At 40.4% G+C, this 22162-nt stretch overlaps 1 protein-coding gene across 4 annotated transcripts in view; it reads right to left on the reverse strand.

Annotated features, from left to right (window-relative positions):
• LOC110839599 (ATP-binding cassette sub-family G member 1) overlaps positions 1-16389 on the reverse strand; it is a 60094-nt gene extending 43705 nt beyond the window's left edge. The window contains exon 1 of one of the 4 annotated variants that reach the window (XM_087347079.1): positions 16375-16389. The gene's annotated coding sequence lies outside the window, so the exon portion shown is untranslated. Of the gene's footprint in view, positions 1-476; positions 775-8515; positions 8857-16374 lie in introns of those variants that run through there. The other 3 variants (XM_087347078.1, XM_087347076.1, XM_087347077.1) reach the window with 3 other exon arrangements.
• Positions 16390-22162: the final 5773 nt, after the last annotated feature.

Consider the following 22162-nt stretch of genomic DNA (forward strand, 5'->3'; position numbering starts at 1 on the left):
AGATTTTAAATTTTGCGTGGCAGCCTTATAGTAATTTAATAATGCACAAGAAGTGACGTTAGAAAAATCACCAACTTCCTAAAATCCTGTCGACCCTCACAGAACAGATGATTTAAAAATTAACATGCATACACAAATATTTTATTCTAATTTTAGCATAATTTAACTTATACTTGTTCAATTTTATCAGTCTAAACACAATAAATTAAATATTAAAATATTATTACAATCAACATTTAAATATTAAAATATATTAAAATAATGCTCTTTATCGAAATGTTCGATCAAATCGATCAAATCGAACATTTCGATAAAGAGCATTATTTTAATATATTTTAATATTTAAATGTTGATTGTAATAATATTTTAATATTTAATTTATTGTGTTTAGACTGATAAAATTGAACAAGTATATATTTCAACACAATATGACGCAACATTATCATCTCATAATTTAACTTGTTTATCAAACATACACGTGGTTAATTCCTGTTAATTTATTTAATTAAGCACCAACGACACAACTTTCAACCCTTTGACTCGAGAGAACTTAGTAAAATGTAATTACTTTGCTCTGTTCACGTGAATTTCGCATTCCGCATGCCAGCTGTGGCCACCGTAGACGCCAGCCACTTGAAACACTGTAGCACGTTCTTCTCGTGGGATCAGTACTACACTGTCCCTCCATGCATGTTTTGCACATGTGAGAACCCTCACATGCGCAGTGGACCATCTGCTACGAGTCCGAATGAACTCATAGCTGGTCCAGCCGCAAACGCACTGTCCCGTAAATCTCAGTTCTTCCCCAACCAATACTTACATTCCTTATGTTATAAGTCCCAAAGATTTTTCCCGGGAAATTTCTTTCCTTCTCTCATGAGCATACCAACATCCAGAGTATTTGCATCAGTTATGTCTTCTATTAATCATCTCGTAACTCAACATAAAACCTCACTTCCAACTTCCAGCGCTGTTCTGAGACAATTAATTCCTTAAACATATTCAAATAACGCATTTATCCAGATGAATTTGTTTGCAGAACTTAACCTCAACGTTTGTTCCTTCTAGATCTTCAACGTGGTCTTGTTCCATAAAGTTTCCCAACAAAAATTCCACGCGCAATTTTTGGTTCTCCCACCAATCCCAGGTTTGTCTACTGAGTCCAGATATCGTGACAAATGTCCCCATGCGCTTATATATTGACCTTCTGGGTTGTAACTCCATCGAGAGGAACATACCGCCTATATTTTCATCTTTGAAAATGGAAGCAGTATGTCCCTTTCAAATTAAGCCCACACTATGTCACAGTATGTTAAGGAGTTGCTGTTCTGACCATGCCCATTTTAGTGGCATCATAGAAATTACCCACTGACACATCCGTGCATACTTTTTTTTTTTTTTTAGTGTTCTGTGTGACGACAGGTCCATATGAACAGGATCCTTCCATCCTTTTCTCGGACTGGGACCTGTTCATATACGTTCTTGGCAGATGATCCAGAAGTGGTTTGCCATTGCCTTCTTCTGTGTGTGAATGGAGTAATTGTTGGGATGCCACGGAGGAAAACTCCATGTTGCCTAGACCACGGCTTTGCCCAACACAAGTTATAAATTCGGGCACCGCCGGGAATCGAACCCGAGACCCCCAGGATTACAAGGCCAGCGTTCTAACCGCTAGACCACCGTGGCAGGCGTGCATACTTTATCCACGCAAAATTATTCACCAAAACTGGTGATACGCACTGCACTGTCCACCTGCTTTCATATATTAACTACCATACCTGAGAAGCTGAAAAAATATACAGGCTGAGTTAAAATTAAAATCCTATTTGAGATTTCATGTTCTCAAGGCGGTGAAGATATCGAAGTTTATCTCGTGGGTTGCAACACCGTTTGGAAATGCACGTGGAAACCAACGCCTTGAAGATTTACACTTTGTGTTTCTCCGAAACACTGGTATCTGAAGCTCCAAGAACGTACAGTTTTTTCAGTTTTGGTTGAAACATCACTTACGCCAACCATACACTACGTTATTTGTCAAAAGGTTTCTCTCTCTCTACGTAGTCTTCAACCATAAAACGGTTCAAGATGTGACAGCTCACTCTGAGTTCGATTCTCGAGCAGGCGGACCTGAGATAGACTTAGACTGGACTTTTGGCGATTACTCCAGTTTATACGCAAGGAAAGGGGCCTAAGTTAGTTTTGTTTCGGAAGCGCCTTCCTTAATCGGAATTTATAATCAAATTGTATTGAATTTTCCCGATTTTATGGTTAGTATCTCTAGTTCGGGCCCCATCTTGGGAGACTTGTTTGTTCCACCGGGCGACTGCCTGGCGCCAGCTACGTGACTATAGAACGGGTGATTTTTTGATCGGTGGCTCGACTTGGTGGGATGAGTAAGCTCTTCCAGGTGTGTTTTAGCCGTTAGAAGACTTAGGATAAATCACGTCACTAACCACCAATGGGTTTAAATTAAGCTATCGGCGGCGAATTTGTAAGGTTAGGGTGATGAACCACTCAGCCAATGAGAACACTCTCTTCAGATTCAAAAGTTTCGGGGAAGTCTTGCTGAACGCGGTGTGCGCCCAGCAAGGGGCTTTCAAAAATCACTTACGTAGCAGTCTCGACCGCGGGTAGCCCTGCATTCGGCGAGGAGATAAGGAAAGAATAAAAGTGAACTAATACAGAATTATCGGACTACATCCCCTCGTATCCCACCGCCTCGCGCCTTGCTTCTGGAACCCTTCATAGCCACCACGTATATTCCCTGAAGGCGAGAGTCCATGCCCTGAGCTACCAAGACGAAACCCCTTGTAACCAGCCGGGCGTCCTGATGGAGAGTTTGATGTGAAAGGACGGTTACAAAGCTGATACCACACACGGTCATATATACCAACAAATAAAACCCCTGATTTTCCTCTTCAAGACCGCAGTGGCAACGTACCGGACTGACCTAGGCCACCAACGAACACCTGGATACAATATTTTTATTTTCCGTCTATACACAAACTTAAAATAATGTTGTTTAAAATTATCTAAAATTATAACATTGTCAGTAGACACTGTATCTTGTTACATTTTACCTGGATATTCAAATTGCTTTTCATTTTAATAACCTTGGCCATTCGAATTCATCGCCGTCAATTTAAGATTCTGTAAGAAAGTTGAATAACCACGGCAAGCGTAGGTGATTAACATAGCAGGTACTGGTTCTTTAACCGGAGTCCACAAACACGTTTTTACGTTGTTCAACGCATCAACCCAAGGTCAGCACTGGTTAACCCGTCAGCTGGGGGTTTTTAAATACCGCAGTCGAGCTCGTACAGCGGTAGTTTTCTTTTCGATGTCCATTTAAATTTTGCTCTAAAACACTTTTTTTTATCATAACGTTTAAACTATATGAGACATAACAATGAAATTTCACTGAAATCCTTTTAAAAGATGGTTTTATAATCTTACCTTATAAGATGAGCACCCTCTGTGTGAGGAATGGAAGCAGGTGGATTAGAAGTTCAGTTTCGTGTGATAGTTCTTGAAACATCCATCTATACACAACCCTGCCCCACATTCACTACACCAATATTTTGAGTCTTTCCTCATCCCGTGTTTCGTACAAACCACACACTTTCTTTGAGGTCTAGCCTTCTTTCCAGTGGATGGAATACGTTCCGGGAAATGTTCTGAGAGTCTCTTAGGTGGGGGCTGAAGTGATGGACGGCCGGATACAGGGCGCGGAACAGCAGGACCGTGTTTCTCTACGAGACCTTGGGCGAGAAGAATCCTGAATTTCAGAGTGTCTATTTTCCTGTTACTTGGAACAGACCGATACATGACCATTGCGTTATGTATTGATACATTCAGTAATCTTTTGAACAATGTCATGTACCACTTTGTTCCTCGTTTTCGTTCCAGCAAGTACGGCTGGAGCATCTGATCTTTCAGATCAACTCCCAGCATCTCCTTGTTGCAGTCACGAACAACAACAGGCTTGATCTGTACTCGGTTGGCTTTGTTTTGAGTCACACGCATATCATCCTTGTGATAAGTTGATATCATTGTGACTCGCTTCTTGTCTTGCCACGCGAGAACTGCCACATCGCCAGAGTGTAGACCACAGTGATCTCCTTTCTTCAATTTCATATTCTTCACTGAAGGAGGGACATTCTTCCTGTTGGCACGTAAAGTTCCAACACAGTCTGTTTTTTTTTTGACTTTATGAAGGCGTTAAGCTGAAGCCCCGGCGAGTAGGAGGGCGCGGCGGTGTGCGCGGAAGGGTCAGGGCGCGAGCCCGCCTGGAGCCGCCGCCGGTGCAGATCTTGGTGGTAGTAGCAAAATCTGTTTCTGCAGTCACAAACTGATTCGTCAGTTCCATGTCTTTTCCAGTATACACGAGAAAAGACCACACATAGCCAGAGCTAGACTCGCATAGTTCAAACGTTTTGATTCCAAATTTTGCAGCCTTGAGGGGTATGAATTGTCTGAAGGACAAACGACCTTTCCATAGAGTCAAGGACTCGTCTATCGAAATGTTCTGGGATGGAAGATACAAATTTTGAAACTTGTTATTTAGGTGCTGAATGACTGGATAAATTTTGAAAAGTTTAGGAGGTCCTTGATATTCATTTTCCTTACTATTATCTGCAAAATGCATAAATTTGGTAATTAGCTCTAGTCTTTCCAGAGGTAAAGTTTCAAGAAAAAAGGGAGTGGACAGCAGCCGGCTCTTAGCATAGTAATAGTAGGCTTTTGTACAATGCCCATCGCCATAAATACAGCCAAAACCAAGTAAATTTCGTCTACTGTGACATCTTGCCAGTTCCTAATCCTAGAGCGAAATGTGAGGGGATGGGCACTTTTAGAAATTTCTTGCTGAGCATATCTGTTGGTTTCATCTACAATGAGCTGTAAAAGAGCTATATCGAAAATGTTTTCGAATGAACTCACGATATCTAGTCCAGCAGTGTCGAACTGGGGACCAGATGTATTGCAAAATGCTTCTCTTGAAACAGTAAATGAGTGTATGTCACTCCACACATACTCGCTGGACACAACACCCAAATCCTCAAATTTAATTAGTGACGCAATGTGGGTAAAATTTTTATAAAGCGACTCATGATTTACGAATAATGAACTGGAAAAGTCATCGAAGCGGTCGTGGTTAAATTTGAGGTTCTCTCGGTATTTTCCCTCAGAAACTAAGAAAAATCACGATGAACCTCTGTCAGAACATCCAGTCTCCGGGCCAAGATCTGAAACCGGGACCTCCCGAGTACGAAGCAGGAAGAATAAGTCACGACCCTTTCACGAACGGCCAGCGGTTCATGGGAGCAACCTGTTCCTTCCAGGACAAAATATTTATGTACTTAAACGTTTTTCATGTATTAAAAAGGAAAAAGCTATGTTCTAATGCGCACAACAGCTGCGCAGACTAATTAAGTAGACTCGATGTAAGGTGTGACTCTCGGGATTCATCTTAATTTCATGACGGCCACCAAGTAAGATAATTCGATAAAATACAAAGCAACAGCTACAATTATTATAACGTCTTTGCATAATACACGATCTATAAATTTAAAACGTTAAAAACTAAGATCTTTCAGTCTGAAAGAGACTTAAATTATATATCTTCCTTATATCTGTTCAGTAATCTGCCCCCACTCACGAACCGAAACAAATGCGTCACGTAAGGCGAATATATTTTCAAGGTCGCAGAAACAAATGTTAGCGCGATAATAAATCATCAGTAGGTCTACAGTGCCCTCGCGTTTAAACGTACGAATGGAAATGCTCGTCTGGTGATCAAATTTGAGGTGGTTAAGAGCACACAACGGCAATTTCCCTCGCAGTGAAAACCATTTAGAAAAGCCATCTTCAGACTCATCTAGCCCCCCCCCCCCCCCCCCCCCTCAAAGGACATCTTACAGCAAAACCCAGACACAACGCAGTTCTGTGTTGAAGAAAGCATCGCAACGGACATTCCCCGCAAAGTTTAAAACGCCACCCTCGCTAGCCGTCATCTGCCGTAATCGTCCTGATGATGGAGGCAGCAAGAACCTCTTAAACGTCGGTAAAGTTCTATCAGACAAAGTATAACGAATTCTTCTCGGGCTACCAGCCGTGCCAGGTCGTTTAACGGAGTATCCTGAGGACGAAGACGAAGGTGGTCTCGAAACGTCGGTGTTTTTCTCCGTTAAACCACATTCCATGCCGTTCGTTTCTGAACCTTCGCCATCTTTTCTCCCCTTAATCAACTTTGTACTTTGTATCCTTTCTTTCCTTATTTCGCCCTAGTAATTACCGTAAGATCTGAATTTTTAAATATTATTTCCATGAGATTCTGCTTAAAATGGTTCAGTAACCTAACCTAAGATTACTGTTTTATAAATCTCAACTCTGTCTTTCAATTACGTCAGTGCTACTTAAAATGCTTAAACCTTTGCCAATAACCTTGACAGAGATCTGCATTAATCAAGATTCCAATGTTAAGAGGTCAACCTCAAAGCATACTGTGGTCTGAAACGAGCCATCTACACGTGACCCTGCGATTAACTGCAGATTCGTGTCCAGGGAGACACCCCCCCCCCCCCACCGGATTAGAAGATCCTGCAGTTCAGATAACCGTCCAGATGGAAAAGACGCTTCACGGAGAACCTTTACTCCGGGTCAATGATGAGACACTCTAAATTCGTAACCAGGATGTGAAAACGTTTTCTTTGGACAGGTGAAGGAAGACTGAGTATGGAGAAGCGATGGAACAACGAGAGACAAGGAAAACGGAAAATAAAAAGCTGATGGTCGCTCAGCTGGCCAAGATATTACAGCCACTTACGGAACCATACGTTCATCACAGTGTTCACGCAACACCGAAACCTTCTGTGCCTTCCCGCGTCACTGTCTCAGTTACAACACCGAACACAAAGTTTAATAACAACATCGACATTGTTATTGTCGGCAAACACCAAATATTCCACCCGAAAGCCTTCGATTCGTTGACAGACACAAGGAGATTTGATTCTCCCTTTACAGAGGAAGGGGTTATACGTAATTAGGTTCCTGACGATGAGGTCGTGACCAGACATCATCGCCCTGATGATGGAGGCAGCAACGACTTCTGAAACGTCGGTAAACTTCTACCATACCTCACGGCGCAATAGCCCAGGAGACACCCTTCTTCGGACTCACCGTCTTGAAAACATCAAATCCTATTTCTTCATCTCGTTTCTTAAGTTACCTTCCGCCAGACATCTCTGCCGACATATTGGTCAGTATTCTGACCGCTCCCACATTTGAATCTCAAATAAAGTGATAAAACAAAATTGCTATCTTTTTACTACGAACTAGGGCTTGCTACGTCATCTCATTTAACCGAGGAATTAAAATGGTTGCACCTAACGGGCCTCTCGACACTCCTAATTTCTCCTGTGGACAGAGACAGCCAGCCACGTCATCTCTCTCGTTCAGGTTATGGGCAATGCCTTCACAAAGCGAATCCGTGATCACACAATTATTATTATTTATTTAGTGTTCTGTCTGAGGACAGATCCATATGAACAGGATCCTTCCATCCTTTTCTCGGACTGGGACCTGTTCATATACGTTCTTGGCAGATGATCCAGAAGTGGTTTGCCATTGCCTTCTTCTGTGTGTGAATGGAGTAATTGTTGGGATGCCACGGAGGAAAACTCCGTGTTGCCTAGACCACAGAACGAACGACGGTAGAAGGATGCTGTTTCTTTAATAACCGTCCTGTACCCAAAGTTCACAGCAATATACTGTGGTGTGCAATCGGTGATCAGTAACCTGCTACCGATCTGACAAAATCTAATTAGCACACCTAAAAATATAACTATTTTACAGTTAACTACTGTTTCCGATTTTGGCGCCAAAGGTTCCCAGGCAATGTCAGTCTTTATATCGAAAATTGGTCGTAGAAATATTAAAATATTGAAAAGTGTTCAGTTTAGAGACAACAGATCCTTCAAATTATTATTTTCACTAATCATCATCATATCATCAAATGCATTAAGACCCAAATCGGGTAACGTCCTCCGCTATTTCCTTCGGTTTTCTAAAAATGTTTATTTTACAGGGAAAGGTTGTAAGTCAGCCTATCGCAAAACCCCCAACCTGGACGACCACTACCCTTTATTTATATCCCCCAGACACTGGGTAGCTCAATATGTGAGCCCCTTAGGGGATCATAATTAATAATGTATAAAATAGTTTGAGCAATAAGCAAATTTAAGTAACATTAAAAAAAAAAGATGAGTCCGTACCGCAAGGAAAACACCTCTCTTCACCATCGCAAAGATGAATTGGTTTCGCTGCTTATTCGGAGAACAACGTGAAACCCAAAAAATTCCATTGTATGGGCAGAATGCAGAGTTATTGAATATCAATATCATTGAATGGTACATACAAGTTAAATCTTAACGTTTAAAGGGTTAATGCAAATACCTTGCGAACTCTCCACTTTAGTTTAACATTCGATCTGGAGTATCAGCAACTTGAAACATACCTGATCCAGCAATGTCATCCAGATATGGGGATTTCTCGGTATCCGTTCCAGCGATTCTGAAACAGATGCCTGGTGATGTTCTCCCAACAAAATCCTTTTGTATTCTTCCTCCACGAATATATCACGATACTGTCTCAAATCGGCTTATGATAAGAAATATTCTAATCGTCAAGAATTCTCAGTTGATTATCACTATAAAATAATTTAGTTCGTAACCACAGAAATATTCCTGCACGTAAGTATTTTCTAATGCACTTCACAGGTGTGATTTATGCAGGAGACTGGTTACAGTCACGCGATCGCAGGCTCCAACATGAGCTTTGTTTATGTCCGCCTTCCGACCAAGGACTGCTTTACAATTTCTTGCACTCTACAACACTCTACAAGAACGATCAGTTGCACAAGAACAAGTCGCCTTGGCGCACATAGTAGTGAATTTTCCAGCATTATCTCTTTATATCCTGTCTTGTTGAAGACAAAGACGGGGACCTGTTCCCGCACTCACGTGGCATCGCAGACAGATGGAAATATTACTTTAGTTAAGTTACTCAACGTTCACGTGGCTGATCAACTTAGAGATCCTGAAGTACGCACAGCAGAGACCTTCATCCCGGAACCGAGTCTTAATGATTCTTGAAATTGTCATCGCGAAATTAAAACGTTATAAATCTCCTACCATCGACTCAATTGAAGGACAACTAATCCATGCAGGTGGTAGGACACGGCACTCAGAGATAAAGAAGGTTACGATCTTGATTTGGAACCAGGAAGTATAACCTCTACAGTGGAAAGAACCCTGACCATAAAACAGCAAACAAAACTTCCGAGGTTTCTCTCTTTTGTCAGCGTCATATAACATTTTATCGAATATTCTTCTGCCACGGTTAGAGCCATTTATGAATTAAACTATCAGAGGCCGATCAATGTGGATTCCGCCGTAATAATGATCAGATATTTTGCATTCGACAAATATTAGAGAAAAAATGGGAGTATAATAGGTCAGTACACCAACTATTTGTGGACTTCAGGAAGGCGTATGACTCAGTTAGAAGAGAGGAAATGTATGACATTTTCATTGAGTCCGGAAAACCAAAGAAACTTGTTAGGTTAATTAAGATGTTTATGGACGGGGTATCTATTAGAGTTCATTCCCATTGCACAATGACCTCAAACAGGGGGGATGCTTTAATCCCAATGATTTTTAATTTTTCTCTAGAATACGTCATCAGGAAGGAGATAACCGAAGGTTCATCACCGAATTAACCGAAGCTCTCCACCAGACCCTGTCCTGGGCGAACAAAATCCAGTCTCCTTCAACTCCTATCTCCCACAGATCCCGCCTGAGATTATCCTCCCATCTACGTCTAGGTCTCCCCAGCGGTCTCTTCCCTTCAGGTTTCCCAACCAATACCCGGTGCACACGTCTTGCCCCCTACATACGCGCTACATGCCCTGCCCATCTCATTCTTCTCGACTTAATCACCCTGACAATACTGGGGGAGGAGTACAGATTTTTAAGCTCGTCGTTATGCAGTTTTCTCCATGCCCCATCGTCTTCTCTCCTAGGTCCAAATATCCTCCTCAAACACCTGCGATCTGTGTTCCTCCCTCTGAGTGAGAGATCATGTTTCGCACCCATACAAAACAACAGGCAAAATTATTGTTTTGTATACTTTAATTTTCAGGTTCTTAGAAATCAGACGGGAAGACAAAATATTTTGAACTGAAAAGTAGCAAAACTGAATAATGTCATGATCATTTCTTTCAACGTGGAGCCGTGATTATACCACGAAGATCTTAACAATCTTTGTAGCAAATACTACACAATTTTGTAAACTTAATTAATTACCACATGAATATCCCTCCGCGACATTAATTCAAGTTTCACAAGCCGCCATGTCATTGTTCTTTCTCTATGATAATTTATCGAAACAGAAGTTCCACGCCTTTCTACTAGACAAAATGACGGTACTTTGCCAACAACTGTGGCTTCAAACGCAAAAATTCGCACAGATGTCATGTTCCTGTTACTCACAGTGTGTAATTTGCATTTACAAATATGACGCAAATCTATATTCATGGTAATCAAAAAATTATTAATTAAAACCTTCAGTTGATTCAAAAGTTATTATGACCTGTGGTCGGACTGAAGGACATCTTGACATCATGACATCATACGTAAAAAAGTTCAAAGGTCTAAAATGTAATCGCCTTGAAGCTAGTGATATCACATTTCTAAAGTCATACATCATACAGAGTCTGCGATAACTGACGACGAAAATAAGATTTTCTTCTCTCACCAATGGAATCGATCCAGATACAGACACACTACAGCAGTGAGCCTTCCTCGGTACACAATCCTACTCAACCCCGATGAAGAACCAAATGGTCCATCAACCCAACCACGTCTGTCTGTATCTAAAACCTCTGCCTGGATTTTGACGAAATTTCATACTAAAAGCGTGAAGTGTCTTGGTAAAAATCAAACGAAAAATAAAGGAAATTTTAACAGGAAGACTTGCACGCATTCCCGGGCGGGCACATCTCGAACGTAACTCGCGATCGGAAAGTTTCAAGACTGTGTCAATAGAGGGCGAACCGGATGTAGTAGCTCCGTGTGACTTCTTCCTCTTCCCAAAGATGAAAATTCAGCTAAAGGGAATGAGATTTGAGACGATAGAAGAGAATCAGGCAGAATCGCAGATGGTGCTTGACAGGTTGACAAAGAAAGATTTCCAGGGATGCTTCCAGGCTTGGCAGCGGCGCTGGGATCGTTGTGTTCACTCCCAGGGGAACTACTTCGAGGGTGATGGATGAATTTAATACCTGAGATAAGTGTACGGGTTTTTTTATAGGCGCAGTCTTGAAACTTTCCGATCGCACCTCGTATACAACATTTCATTCATCGAATGTGTAGATACGTCTTTTTGCAACACGTGTTCTTATCGGAGCGAAAATCTTTAGAGAGTAAAATGAAACATACTTTGGGCTAATGCACTACTCCTACAAGCTTAGATAAATACTTCGATCACAGATGTCCTCCAATCCGTCGTTGAAAGCGAAGACATGAGCGAGTGTCGTTAAATAAGATAAGAACACAATCTGTTTACAGACCCTGTCACAGAACAATAGCGAACAAACCTTTGTCCCCCAATGCAAATAATGTATACTTCACAATGGAATTGCATTCTCTAACTTAACCTAATGGCTCTTAAGGTCGTATATAAAAGGAAATATTGAAACGAAGTTTCTCCTCAAATAACGTGTCCATCGTCACAAAGTTACAACAGACTTAAGTGTAACTGACGATAAATACACGAAGCGATGCCTGTGAGTGTCAGACGTCCCCCAGTGGTCGATCGCCCGATCGACAGAACCTTCTAAAGCCCGGTGGTTAACTGTACGTACCACGTTTTAATACTCAGCAATTCCGCATGATTCTCAGAATAAAGAGCGATTATTTCCCTCAGTATCATTATCGAAATAATCGTTGTAAGAGAGAAGTGCTGTGTTCCATTTCGTCGGTGCAACCAACCAAACCCCCCATAAACCCCATAAACACGCGCGGTCAGGTGCCATCCGATTTGGCGTCAGTTTAAATAACGTTCGGAGCACCTCGGACCACACAAGCAACTATTACTCCCAAACTCTGACAACGCGCTTCGACTGGTTTTATTACACGCGGTAGGATTCCTTAAACAAAGAAAAATACAAGTTTCAAGGCCTCTCATGGTCACAGAACACGAAATAATTGGTTTGCATGCGTAATTCGCATATAAGAGATTCCGGATATAAATCTCGAACTTGAAACATAACCTAACCCTGACATTCTTATCGTGATTTTTCAGTCCGTCTAGAATTACAATTATAATTAGACCTTTACCAGCATAAACAGAAAAGGTTTTGTGATGTTCGAGCAACCAGGCGGTTTTCAATGTCATGTTAAAGTATTTTGTTAGTATGTTAGTACTTCTAATCCAGTCACTTTTTCCTCGTCATACCTTTTAGTTTGTACTAGATTCTATGATTAAGGTGATAAAGTTGCGTCATATTGTGATAAATATATATTTGTTTAAATCTTGTCAGTCTAATCACAATAAAATTTCTATTAAATATTAAAATATTACTATAATTAACATTTATATATTTAAAATATATTAAATGATGTTCTCTATCGAAATGTTCGATTTTACATTATATCATCACTTTTTTACACGACATGTTTCAGTTCTAAAAGAACCATCTTCAGGTATATAAAATTATATAAACTTAAATATAATTTCTTAAATGCAACTTTTAGTCAGATGTTTATCAGATTTCAAATGATGTTCACCCACACAAAATCATGTTAAGCACGACGTACATATATAAAATAACTTCGAATACGATATTAAAAAAATACAATAAAATCTGGAAGAAAACATCATTTGAAATCTGATAAACATCTGACTAAAAGTTGCATTTAAGAAATTATATTTAAGTTTATATAATTTTATACACCTGAAGATAGTTCTTTTAGAACTGAAACATGTCGTGTAAAAAAGTGATGATCTAATATAAATCGAACATTTCGATAGAGAACATCATTTAATATATTTTAAATATATAAATGTTAATTATAGTAATATTTTAATATTTAATAGAAATTGTATTGTGATTAGACTGACCAGATTTAAACAAATATAGATTCTATGAGTTTAAACTTCACGTTATAAGAGTTCAATATGACGCATACGTGAACCCGGCCACTTGGAAATATTAATAAAATAAACTTTGGCGCAAACATTGAGAGTTTGCGCATTAACTCTCGTCTGAGGATGTCCGTAATATATTCGTAAGGCATTTAAATGGCGATAGGAAGGCAGAAGGAACTCGTGGTGTCCCCCTGCATATGGCGGATATCGGAGCAAATGTCTTGACTTTACCGATAATTATACGACAGACAGCTGCAGATAAAAACTAACACGGCTAATTATCACGTCTTACGTTTGTTAAGAATTTCATTTTAAAAAAAAGAACCGAAAATTAAAAAACGCGTTTCTACAAGATCGCATATAAAATATATTTCTGACGAGATGTGTTTTACGACGCCCAAACCTTTTGCCTTAGAAGAAGGTTTCAGTATCCGTCAAGTTAGCCTGAAACCAAATAAGTAAAAGTTTATTTGCGTGCTTACAAATCAGGGTAGAGCTACGAACGGTCGAAGAATGTTGCGTGTTGTACAAGTAAGAAGGAAAACATCACAGGTAAAAGTGAGCGAGTTCATTTCAGAGGTGGAGAGGGGGGATTTTTTTTTTTGGTATAATTTCGCCTCAGTAAAACTACGACACAGCTATCGTTAAGATTTTTGTTAAGACTAGTATCGATTCAAAGTGTTGATCATTTAATGACGCTAAGAACCTTGACGTCAATTAGATTTATTTGCATTCTATCTAAAACACGTAACTACACACGAGTGGATGATTTAATAAACTTCACTATGTGCGTCGTTTAATATCACGGCGGAATGTTTGGGTTACAGCGACTTGGTCAGATCGACGCTCTTTCCAATCTACGTAGATCGAGATCTCATTAAAATGCAGACATCCTACTCTACTGACATCGCAGTAGGAGACTAGAACAATAACAAAACAAAATAAAATGTAATGTATGCTAAGTACTGACGGCAAACAAGGAGATGGAGAATTGACAAATGGCGAGTCTAGCGAACAAAAAGGATACACGATTCATCGGCGGATATGACGCTCGGGGCACTGAAACTTTTCCATCTTGTTTCCTGCTTTAATGATACAGCATCTGTAGTAAGGTGGGCTCACACGTGAAAAGTTGAACTGCGTCTTCAAAAACATAGACAGCCGAGGTAAGCCAGAATACTTACTTTCTGTGAGGTCAAGTTCTCGCGACGCAATATATGGAAATAAAAAAAAAAAGTGTCCTGCGTTGGATTCAAACCCGCGACTTGATTACAAATCATGTACCACATAACGCCGTTTTGAACAGCGACGTTTCGATTCTACTTTATTTAAAAAAATTAACGAGATACTAAATTCTGGGCAGTGTTCCCTACGTCGAGATTAACGTTTGTTGAAAACATAAAATTCACATTTGGAAAGTTTCATAATTTTTCTTTTGTTTATACTAACCGGCACTGTCCGTTTAAAAATACATGAATTAATTCTTCGATTTATATTTCTCATCTACATTCTTAACTTACAATAAACAATGCAAAACTTAAATTATTAATGAGTTTTTTTTTATAAGCAATACAAATGAAGCCAGATGCTCAGCTAACCAAGAGATCTGCTGTCTTCAACTGAACTCAAATTTTATAAATTAGAATTTCACATGAGCCCATCACCGGTCCATATCCTCAGCCAGATGAATCCAATCGAGACCCATTCACCCTATTTCCTACAGTCTACTCTAACTTTCCCCTTTCAATATATTTCTTGAAACAAAATTTTGTGCATTTATCACTCCACAAGGTTTATATATCATCCTCCTTAGCATCTCGTAAAGATTACAAATTATAGAGTTCCTCGTTGTACAATTACCTCCATCTTTCCTCCACGTAAACATATCATCAGGGTCTATAAAGTTTTAAATTACATTCAATTTAACAAAAAACGGATCATCTGAAGCGAATTTCACGCAAATGAAAAATAAACAAATTTCGCTACTGGGCATTAAGCGTACTGTAATTTGGCAAATCCTTGGCCACCTAGAATAACTTACAAGGTTTTAGGGGGGCTCGCACACTTACTTAAATTATATATTTAAGGAACAACGAAAGAGCAGTAGAAAACAGCACACATTTCAAATATAAGCCAGTCATAAACTGAATCGGTCTGATATACGCGCCTGGTTTCTTTCCATTGCATTTGCCGTATGTTTCCATACGTGAAAAAACACCTTTCGGCGTGATAAACCGAGCAACAAATAAAATAACTAAAATATTCAGAGTATAACGTAAATAATACGAAGGTTATCCAGTATTTAACATTCCTAATCTCCTATGACGTACATAAAACCAATTACGCTCCATCAATTCCCGAGTTGTCTTACCATAATCTATTATTACACTGCTGTTGTAAACACGATTATTTCCCGTTTATAATTACGGTGTTTGCTAAAATAGTGGACCAGAGATGAAAGGAAAAAAAATTAGAGAGAACTCTAATCGCATTACATTTTCGAGAAAAAAAAACCAGCCCTGAAGATGGAGTCAGTATGTTTATCAGAAACGTTGGCATTCACTGACGAGTTTACATGGCGCCAAAACCCAGAAGAACATCGTTAATCATTATGATGCAGAACTGAGTCTGTCTGCCTAGTTACGCCCCACAGGTTGTAAAAATGTTATACTCAGGCTCCCTAATGCGATATTTTACCCCCAATCTATAAAACTTAGATGTAATTTAGAAACGAATGGAACTTTTATGATATCTATGACGTACATTTTGGATAAAATTACACGTTTTTAACCTAAAGTGACCAGCTACAAGCTCTGGCCGCTTTAACCCCGTATCCACAGCACTGGAAGATACGCGGTCTCAGGTGGGAAAAAGGATTATTCCTGTCAGGAGTCAGACTCCAGTCATTCAGCCCTGGCCGATTTTGAAGACAGAAAAAACATCTTTATTCAAGAACTGAGTTTCTCCCTTAAATTTTTATAATTATTAAATTACGAAGTTCACAATGCCGAAGTACGCAAATTATCATCTGATTGTAACACCGCTTCGTACTGTAGATGGTTACCAACGTTTCGAAGTAATGTATCACTTCCATCTTCAGGGTGAAAAGTAGAAAAAGGTAAGTCCCCGTTGGCCTTAACCCGGAAAGAAGCTCCTGGTACTCACTGAATGATGTTCTGGCCTGGAAATTACAGTCAACAGAAAAATCTGTTTCCTCCGACGAGAATTGAATTCCGGTCGTCTAGATCACAGCCTAATTACTACACAAACTCAGATACTCGACTACTTTAATAAGCGGCACAGATATTACTGTCTTGGATGTTTATTTACTGCAGAAACAAATTCATTGCTGCGAACCTGATCACACAACACAGAGAAAGAAACTTCGTTTCCATGACGCAACTCCAATATTTTATCTGCAACAGCAGAACATCTATCAAATTGCTCTCAAATTATTAAGCTGGATTTAATACGGGCAGTTCAAACTCATTGTGCGCCTTTGGCTACCTACAGTCGCGCTATTATTACGCGGTAAGACAGACACAAAGCACCGAAGTTTCACATGATTCAAAGTGATGAATATTTTTAAACAAACGAAGATCTGACGACCAAGTCACAGATACGAGGCTCGTCCACAAAGTAAGTTTCCCTGGGGCCGTTTACAGAAACAAAACACAATTTCATGGAAATATTTATTACAACAGATACAGCAAGTGTCCAGCTATTTTTCAACATATTCGTCACCGGAATTGAGACATTTGTCATACCGTGGGACCAACTTTTGAATACCTGTGTCGTAGAAGTCTGCCGCCTGGGATTGGAACCACTGCGTGACAACCATCTCCGCCTCTCTGTCATTCTCAAAACGCTGACGCTGACCGGACAGGAATTTCTTGAGGTGTAGGAAAAGATGGAAATCACTGGGAGCGAGGTCCGGGCTGTAGGGTGAATGATTAAACACCTCCCAGCTGAACTCCTGCAGGAGACTTGCTGTCCGTCGAGCCGTGTGCGGCCTAGCGTTATCACTGACCGCACTTCACAGTCGGCGGGAGCTGGAATAAGAACCTCCATCTTCAACAGCTGCAACGATGCTACTGTGAGAACGCGGGAAGTGCCGTTAGTGCATGCGCCATGCTACGTCATTGCTCTATCACGTACGCACAGTCGCTTCGCTCAATATAAGGTTTGCTAGCTGTGGGACGAGTGGGAAACTTACTTTGGGGACGCGCCTCGTATATTAACACTGAAACGTACATGAAAATAAAATCCATTAGAATCTTAATCAAGCAAATGGTTTTTGCAGTATTATAAGCAGCAAAACCATATAAGCGTAAATAACACATAAATATAAAACCTAACTTATAAAACGTTTTCCTTTCAAGCATTTTTAATTACTAATTCATCATGGTTATGTTTGCTGTATCTCAAGAGTACACGGAAAGTATTCACTCTAATCAAACACGAAAACGTGCCAACGTATGAGGACGGGTGGAAAGAGGGGAAGACAACACACTGCTGGAGTACCCTTCAGACACACGGGGCAAACATAACAGCTTTCTTCAATGACAAATATACTTAAAGCGTAAAAATTAATTACAATGCCGAGGTCATTTTTTGTAAAGATATAAATATTACGTAGTTCGTAAAGAACCTTTGAATTCTGAGCACGAATGTAACAAATCATACAACTATCATCTTCCCTGTTCACTCTCTCTAATCGATTAGCATGCATGAGAAGGATAAGAAATGCATACAAAATTTTGGTTCGGAAAATATAAACTTAGGAATGGAATTTGATGCAGTTAAGCTGGCTCAGGAAAAATTGTGTCATATAGAAGGTGGAGAATTTACTGATGGTCAGGGCAACAAGAGTGCACACATACAGAATATTTAGCAGGTATAATTATTCGTAACGTTGTGACACCAATTACGTAACCCAGAGCATAAAATTCGTGTTGGCCTAATAGAATACATACACACGTAAAATAAAATACAACAGATATATTTTCTGCAGTTATGGGTAAAGACAGACATAACAGCAGAAGATGCTGACTTAGAATTACATAATTTAAATATAAATTGGTTTAACACATTAGCACTGAGCTCTGGATGTATGACTTCAAGCTTGAACAAATATTTGTTACAGATGAAACCATTCTTCCTAAAGGCATTTCAATATAACAAATATCATAAAAAAGTGACAGCTTATCAATTTAGGTCAAGGCCCCTGGGTAAAATGTTATGTTTGTATTCTTGTCATGAACAACTGGTATGTTAACCAACAAAGATTACAAAATATGTAATTTTATGATGATAACATATGTAAAGAGGGGATAAACATAAAACAGAATAAATACAGCGCCATCTTATTAAGAACAAAGTAAACCCACGTTAAAGTAATAATGTTAAGACTGATAGAGGGAAATTTTCATTTCTGTCAGGTATTTTTTACACAGTTCACCCAAAGTTGGCTGCAGTTGGTTTACAAAGCGTAACCTAGAAACACACGCGGCACACTCATCGAAGCAATCAGTATTAATTGCGACTTAAATCCAAACTCTTCATTGAATATCTGCTTCAATAACTGATCACAAATCTCTGACTGCCAATGCTGATAGAGAGAGAATCTCACAAATCCTCAACACCGGTTTCCCACAAGACGACATATTTCACTGTAGTTCAGTACCAACAAGATCAATTCAAGATTTCTGTCTTCTGGGTTGTTGCGCTGTGTAGTCTGGTCGATGTTAACCAACGTTTCAGAGGTCATACTGCCTCCGTCATCAGAGTATGAAGATTTCTGTCTTCTGGGTTGTTGCGCTGTGTAGTCTGGTCGATGTTAACCAACGTTTCTGAGGTCATACTGCCTCCGTCATCAGAGTATGAAGATTTCTGTCTTCTGGGTTGTTGCGCTGTGTAGTCTGGTCGATGTTTACCGACGTTTCAGAGGTCATACTGCCTCCGTCATCAGAGTATGAAGATTTCTGTCTTCTGGGTTGTTGCGCTGTGTAGTCTGGTCGATGTTTAACAACGTTTCAGAGGTCATACTGCCTCCGTCATCAGAGTATGAAGATTTCTGTCTTCTGGGTTGTTGCGCTGTGTAGTCTGGTCGATGTTAACCGACGTTTCAGAAGTCATACTGCCTCCGTCATCAGAGTTTGAAGATTTCCGTCTTCTGGGTTGTTGCGCTGTGTAGACTGGTCGATGTTAACCAACGTTTCAGAGGTCATACTGCCTCCGTCATCAGGGCGATGAGTATGAAGATTTCTGTCTTCTGGGTTGTTGCGCTGTGTAGTCTGGTCGATGTTAACCAACGTTTCAGAGGTCATACTGCCTCCGTCATCAGAGTATGAAGATTTCTGTCTTCTGGGTTGTTGCGCTGTGTAGTCTGGTCGATGTTAACCAACGTTTCTGAGGTCATACTGCCTCCGTCATCAGAGTATGAAGATTTCTGTCTTCTGGGTTGTTGCGCTGTGTAGTCTGGTCGATGTTTACCGACGTTTCAGAGGTCATACTGCCTCCGTCATCAGAGTATGAAGATTTCTGTCTTCTGGGTTGTTGCGCTGTGTAGTCTGGTCGATGTTTAACAACGTTTCAGAGGTCATACTGCCTCCGTCATCAGAGTATGAAGATTTCTGTCTTCTGGGTTGTTGCGCTGTGTAGTCTGGTCGATGTTTACCAACGTTTCAGAGGTCATACTGCCTCCGTCATCAGAGTATGAAGATTTCTGTCTTCTGGGTTGTTGCGCTGTGTAGTCTGGTCGATGTTAACCAACGTTTCAGAGGTCATACTGCCTCCGTCATCAGAGTATGAAGATTTCTGTCTTCTGGGTTGTTGCGCTGTGTAGTCTGGTCGATGTTAACCAACGTTTCTGAGGTCATACTGCCTCCGTCATCAGAGTATGAAGATTTCTGTCTTCTGGGTTGTTGCGCTGTGTAGTCTGGTCGATGTTTACCGACGTTTCAGAGGTCATACTGCCTCCGTCATCAGAGTATGAAGATTTCTGTCTTCTGGGTTGTTGCGCTGTGTAGTCTGGTCTATGTTAACCAACGTTTCAGAGGTCATACTGCCTCCGTCATCAGAGTATGAAGATTTCTGTCTTCTGGGTTGTTGCGCTGTGTAGTCTGGTCGATGTTAACCAACGTTTCAGAGGTCATACTGCCTCCATCATCAGGGCGATGAGTATGAAGATTTCTGTCTTCTGGGTTGTTGCGCTGTGTAGTATGGTAGATGTTTACCAACGTTTCAGAGGTCATACTGCCTCCGTCATCAGGGCGATGAATTCAATGGAGTTAAATTTAAAATTATTTTAAGAATACATGTCATTAACAGAGATGTGTCCCTTCACACAACTACGTCATTTTGGGCTGGTCTCCCCCAGTCTTTTGCGAGCATTTCGAGAAAAGGATTTGCGTTATCGTTTATTAAATAAGGCCTGAACATGTTATTATGGCCCACACAGAAAATTCATGCACATTTAATCACGTACTTGTAATTTTTCATCCTGCAATCGCCAGGGTTATCATATCTCGATATGCTCAGTCTAATATGAGATCGACCGATCGAGATCCAGGCATTTGACTAGACTGTGAGGCCATCTGTAGTCAGGTCGAGTAACTAATGGATTTCAGTTTAATTTATGGTTGATTCAAAGACTATGTCAATAGCTCAATTTACATAACATCTGTAATTGGGATTACTGGTGACTGACTTGGAAATCACTACTGCTGCCGCCATGAAAAACCACTAACAGCAGGACAATCTCTACTGAAAACAGTACTGACACATTGACGCTACTAATTTGTACAGGGGGCTACACCTTTAACGACGTCTTACATCAAGACGACTGATTTATTTTAGAGTCAGACTATCGTAATACAGCAGGAATGAACGCCACGTACCAAATTCGACTTTTAGGTTTTCTGATTTCCACAGTTGACTGTTCGATGTACTTTCGACCATCTACGAATTTCGACCGATTCCTACACTTCGTATCATGATGAAATTTATCGTTGTCTCAGATTATTTTCGTCATTGTCTAATTGCAACAATACGTAAACGTATCAGTCAAATTTATGGGCGGTCATAAAACTGCTGTTCGGTTTAGGGCAAATGTGAATTTGGAGAAAGATTATTTTAAAACACCGTTAAACTACGTACGGCAGTGAAACACCTGCTGCTATAGGCAACTATTCATACTCTGCAGTAAGTTGTACCACATAACTGAACGGCGTTCAACGAAACGCATACAGATTGAAAATGGTGACCTCTCAATCGGAAATAAACCTAACTTAAGAGTGATTAATGTAGATAAATTGTGGATGTTTTTGCATCACATCTCGCATTGTTGGATCCAACTGTTACGTAGAAATGAGATGAATTTATAACTTGTGTTGGGCAAGGCCGTGGTCTAGGCATCACGGAGTTTTCCTCCGTGGCATCCCAACAATTACTCCATTCACACACAGAAGAAGGCAATGGCAAACCACTTCTGGATCATCTGCCAAGAACGTATATGAACAGGTCCCAGTCCGAGAAAAGGATGGAAGGATCCTGTTCATATGGACCTGTCGCCAGACAGAACACTAAATAATAATAAGATGAGGTGGTCCAGCGGTTAGAACGCTGGCCTTGTAATCCTGGGGTCTCGGGTTCGATTCCCGGCGGTGCCCGAATTTATAACTTGTGTTGGGCAAGGCCGTGGTCTAGGCAACACGGAGTTTTCCTCCGTGGCATCCCAACAATTACTCCATTCACACACAGAAGAAGGCAATGGCAAACCACTTCTTGATCATCTGCCAAGAACGTATATGAACAGGTCCCAGTCCGAGAAAAGGATGGAAGGATCCTGTTCATATGGACCTGTCGCCAGACAGAACACTAAATAATAATAAGATGAGGTGGTCCAGCGGTTAGAACGCTGGCCTTGTAATCCTGGGGTCTCGGGTTCGAT

This window comes from Zootermopsis nevadensis, unplaced genomic scaffold, assembly GCF_977971745.1.
Source record: "Zootermopsis nevadensis isolate Lab colony 2312 unplaced genomic scaffold, Znev_1.0 Znev_ptg000011l, whole genome shotgun sequence".
Classification (NCBI taxonomy): domain Eukaryota; kingdom Metazoa; phylum Arthropoda; class Insecta; order Blattodea; family Termopsidae; genus Zootermopsis; species Zootermopsis nevadensis.